A 5877-nucleotide genomic window follows, 5' to 3' on the forward strand; every position below is an offset into this window, starting at 1 on the left:
GTACTAATACCATTTATGATGGCTTTACCCTCATTACCTAATTATCTCCCAAAGACCCACCTCCAAATACTATCATATTGGGCATTAGGGTTTCAACATGTAAATTGGTGGAGGCGGGGGTGGATACATTCATTTCATAGGAATGCCCCAGAAACACTCACTATTTTTTTTTTTGGCAGTATATACGATAATTTGTTATTTTGATTTGTTGGAGTATTACTACACAAATTTATATACGGTTTTAAGAAAGTATTATGGAGAAGTTTTTTTGCAACTTTTAATTCCACATAAAGAAGAGACAGAGCAATGACATCCCAACAATAATTTCTTTAGAAGTCTGGTGTAAAAAACCACAGAGAACATTCTTAACTGATAATACATGAATTAGATTCTAAATGCATTCTCTATCATTTAAGACATGGAGAAAAAAGGAACAAAGAAAATTCTTAAGTTTACCATTTGCAAGAGGAGTTTATGTAATTTCAACAATCTCTTATCTAGGCATTTAACAGCATTATAAATTCAAAATTTGTGTGGGAATTAAGAGAAGAAATAGTATTCCTTAGAGGGAATACAAAGTTTATTCAAACATTTAAAATAATTTAAAACAATCAGTGACACAACACTCACTATTTTAAATACAGATATCAATTTTCTCTGAATAGGGCAGCAAAATCCTCATATAAACCTCATTTATCATTTTTAACTGATGATATCAATAACCTCTCCTTCTAAACATTTTAATTCACAAAAATACTAATGCAAAAGTTTTAGTAAAATTGTAGTGAATTTATATACTGACTTGTCAGTGGAATTTATACACTGACTTGTGTGGCATTTATATACTGACTTGTCAGTGACTAGCTGGGGAAAAAAACTATGTTATTGTAGAATTCTACTATGTTATGGTTGAAATTGGAGCCAAAGAAATCTCAATTCCAAATCCTGCTCTATTGACTCAGCTTGGTTAGTTTTAATCAGTTCTTAAAACTTTCTGAGCATCAGTTTTCTAATCAATAAAAATGAGGATAATAATGTGTACTCTATAGGACACACACAGACTAGCAATAATGTATATAAAGAATCTGGCATAATAGGTATTTACAAAAATAATTGATCTGAATTTGGATATGATGGAGGGGATGGCATTAGAATTAACTGTCCCCATGAATAATTCTAAAAGCTGTATTAAATATTAGATAGTAGCCAATGTAAGGCCATGATCCTTTAGAGAAAAGAAACATATAAGAAATGAAACACATTAGCCCATTAGATGAGCTGCATATTCATCTCAGCTTCACCCTGAGGGCATTTCCAAACCACAGTTCAGAGAAATAGTGCCCAATCAGAGAGTGGTAGTCTCACTGGATAGAGAGAGATCCCAGAGTTTAGAGTTGCAAAGACCACTGGGATTTGCTGAGGAGGATTCTAGAAAGGAGGAACCTAGGTGAAGGAGGCTAAAAATTCTGTGTGAAAATTGCACGTAGAGCCAACTCTTGAGAATTGCTCGGGAGGCCCAGGAAAGAAAGCTGGAGAGCTGGACAGAGATTTCAAAGAGAGCATAGTTTTGTTGGGAGGGCAGAGGTTTGTACTTAAGCCCAGTGATTATAGAGAGTATTTGGTGAACTCCCAGGCTTTGGGTGGAGACTCACAAAAAGGCCACACCTAAGTATAAGGACCATGTCATAGCAGTAAGAGAGCCCTAAGAGAGCCAAAACCAAACCTCAACATGACAGAGGTGATGATTGCCTTCCAGATTAAAATTTAATGTTCTGTTGAGAAAGATACCATCATCCAAAATCTCTATTGCCTATACTCACAACATCCAGCAAGTAGCCAAGAATTACTACAGATACAAAGAAGCAGGGAAAAAGTTACTAATAATCTATAGCGGGGGTTAAAAATGTTCTCTGTAAAAGAGTAAGTAATAAATATTGTAGGCTTTGTAGGCTATACGGTCTCTGTTGCAACTACTTTGCTGTTGCAGTGTGAATGCAGACATTGACAATAGGTAAATGAATATGGCTGTGTTTCAATAAAACTTTATTTACTTGCCATTTGCAACGTCGTGCATAGAACTAGAGGGTATTATGCTAAGTGAAATAAATCAGTCAGAGAAAGACAATCATCATATGACCTCACTCATATGTGGAGTTTAAGAAACAAAACAGAGGATCATAGGAGAAGAGAGAAAAAAATAAAACAAGATGAAATCAGAGAGGGAAACACACCATAAGAGACTCATAATCATAGGAAACAATACTGGCTTAAGGATAGACACAGAAATCAGTGGAACAGAACTGAGAGTCCAGAAGTCCTTGTATTTATGGTCAGTTGAGTGATTTGCCCAGAAAACTCATTGAGGAAAGTCTTTTGTATAAATGATGCTGGGACAATTGGATATCCATATGCAAAGGATGAACTTCAACTTTTGCCTCACACCATACACAAAAATTAACTCAAAGTGGATGACATATTTATTTTTTTTAAGATTTTATTTATTTATTTGAGAGACAGAAAGCACAAGCTGCGGGAGGGGCAGAAGGAGAGAATCCTCAAGCAGACTCCCCACTGAGCGCAGAACTGGATGCAGGGCTCCATCTCATGACACTGAGATCATGATATAAGCCGAAATCAAGAGTTGGGCACCCATCCTACTATGCCAACCAGGTGCCCTGGAAGACATATTTAAATGTACGATCTAGGGGTGCCTGGGTGGCTCAGTCAGTTAAGTGTCTACCTTCAGCTCAGGTCATGATCCCAGAGTCCTGAGATCAAGCCCTGTGTCAGGCTTCCTGCTCGGTGGGGAGCCTGCTTCTCCCTCTGCCTCTGCCCCTCCCCCCACCCCTACTCATGCTTGAGCTCTGTCTCTCCCTCGCTCTGCCACTACCTCTGCTTGTGCTGTCTCACTCAAATAAATAAATAAAATGTTAAAAAATTAGTTAATTACTTAATTAAATAAATCTATGATCGAAAACAGTAGAACCTTTATGTGAACACATCGGATAAATTCTTTGAGACCTTGAATTAAGCAGTTTTTTGGAATGACACTAAAAGCATGGTCCATAAACAAACAAACGAACAAAATTGAAGTAAACTTCCTCAAAATTCAAAACTTTTGTGCTTCAGAACACATCATTAAGAAAAACTCTTGATTTTGGCTCAGGTCATGATCTCAGGGTTGTAAGATTGAGCCCTATGAATGGCTCTACGCTTGGCACAGAGTCTGCTTGATATTTTTGTCCCCTCCCTCTTCCTCCGCCTCTGCTCCTCCCCCCATTCGCACTCCCTCTCTCTGCAAAATAAATAAATAAAATCTTTAAGAAAATAATAATAAATAAAATCTTGGAAATACAAGCAACATCAGGAGGAAAACATTTGTAAAACACACATCCAATGAAGGATATACAGATATACAGGTCCAGGATATATAAAGAATTCTTGTAAGTCAATAAGAACCAAGCAAACCATTCAAAAATAGGCAAAAGATTTGAATAGACATTTCACCAAAGAAGATGTATGAATGGCTAATAAGCATGTAAGAAGATGCTTAACATCATTAGTCAGGGAAATGTAAATTAAAACCACAATGAGATATCATTTCACACCCACTAGGATGGCTATAATAAAAAAGACAGTTACTAATATTGGCAAGATGTGGAGAACAGAAACACTGATACATTGCTGCTGGGAATATAAAATGGTGAACCACTTTGGAAAATAGTTTGGCAGTTTCTTAAACAGAAACTTCAGCGGAGGTAGGCCAGAGGAGGGAAGAGATCCTATATTTCCTGCTGGCTCTTGTTAACAAAGGGTCAGCATTTCCAAATCTTAGACTTGAACAAAGCACCCGAAAAGAAGGGCAAGAGAATAATTTAAAAGTTGGGGGAAAAACCAGTAAATAGTAAATAAATAATACATAATAAAATAAAACTGATTTATGATGATTATTGCACAATTAGATGAATTTACTAAAAAATTGTTTGTAGGCATGATATGGGTGAATTTTATGATGTGCAAAATATGCCTTAATAAAGTTGACAAACATCACCTATATCCCCACAAAGTAAGAGAAGCTTTTGAAAACTTGAAATAAGAACAGAATGACATACATACAAAAAATAAAATTCAGAAAACAAAATAAATTTTCAGAAATTAAAATGTTTGAAGGAGGAATGAAGAACCCAGTAGATGGTTTGCAAGATAAATCTAACGAATTCACCAAGAAATTTTTTTTAAAAAGTGGAAAAAAGAGAAAAATGGTAAGAAAATCAGAAAGTCAGTTAAGGGGGTCAGCATTTGAAAAATAGGCGTTCCTCATAAGAACAGAGAAATGGGAGGAAATTTCAATGAAATAATGCAATGGTTTCTCAGAACTAAAAAGCATGAGTTAATAGTCTGAAAAGGCCAAACACAATAAACTACACCAAGTACATGATCATGAAAGTCCAATAATTTGGAGACAAAGAATTAAAGCTTCCAGAGAAGAAAAAAAAATCCAGAATGGTTTGGGTCTTCTTAATAGCAACAGTGGAAATTAGAAGACAGTGGAACCATCTTCAGAATTCCAAGGGAAAATTATTTTCATTCTTGGATTTTATATCCAGCGAAATTATCAATCTTCTATGACTATAGGTAAAGATACGTTCAGACATAGAAGGTCTCACAATATTTACCTCCCATGCACCTTTTATCGGGGAGCTACTTGTTGATGTATTCCACCAAAACTAGAGTCTAAATGAAGAAGGAGAAATAGGAACAAAGGGATCCAACACAGGAGAGAAGCAAAGGGAATACTTGTGATGATGATGGGAGATCTCAAAACTACAGGTGTGCACAAGTCATTGAGGACAAATATTCCACATTGGAAAATGCCAAAAGACTCTGGGAGAGTGCTTCAAGATGAAATTCATAAAAACAAACAAACAAAACTTAATGCATCTTAACCTCTTGAGAGTAAATTTAGACTAGTAGAAAACTTGTAATTGAATTTAACAAGTAAAAAGAAATTTTAGGAAAATGGCAGTTATTAACTACAGCAATAACCAATAGTTGTTCAGGCAGGAGATAAAAAGTAATCATAATTCACTAACTGTCTAAGCTCTGGACAGTGTTTGCTGAGCCATAATAATTCATAGCCATAAAATTCAGATACTGAATTTTGATCTAAATAAATTTATAACTACATTTGATTGATGAGAAATGAAATGATATATCTGTATATCTGGGACAGGAAAAAAAGAAAACTAAACCCACAGTGTCCATAGTGAGAAATCAATAAAAGAATCAACTAAGAGAGTGGAAAGTGATTGCCTATGGTGAAGGGCAAAATGGTGGAAAGGGAGGAGGAATACTGTTTTACTTAACAAACCTTATAGACTTGACTCTTTAAACCATGTGCAGGTATAAATTTGACAAAAAAAATAAATATTTCCTCATATCAGTGAGATCATATGATACTTTTCAAAAATAAAGGAAAATATAGAAGTGTAACCATGACACATATTTTCTCAATTGAGTTCTTAGTGTTGTCAAGACAACTTCCTGAGAAGATTGCAGCTAAGGGGGAAGACTAGGGGCCACTATCAAGAGTTGCAACAGTTTCTTATTTAAGTTAACAAATAATTCTCACAGTAAATCTATAAGATTCATTAATTTGCTAATTGTGCTTCCATTCTCTAGAGATATCTATCATTTCCTCATTGATAAACATTCAATTTCCCAACAGATTAATTCAGCCACAATTCAACAAACACTTTCTTGTCTTTTAAGTTGACATAAAGCAGTAGAATATTAATAAGCAGTGAGACATCATTTTCTAGTTAACATACTTCGGCATCAAAGTAGGGAAGGAAGGAAGATAGTAAATATGTTTTT

This window comes from Phoca vitulina, unplaced genomic scaffold (assembly GCF_004348235.1).
Source record: "Phoca vitulina isolate PV1807 unplaced genomic scaffold, GSC_HSeal_1.0 scaffold9, whole genome shotgun sequence".
Classification (NCBI taxonomy): Eukaryota; Metazoa; Chordata; class Mammalia; order Carnivora; family Phocidae; genus Phoca; species Phoca vitulina.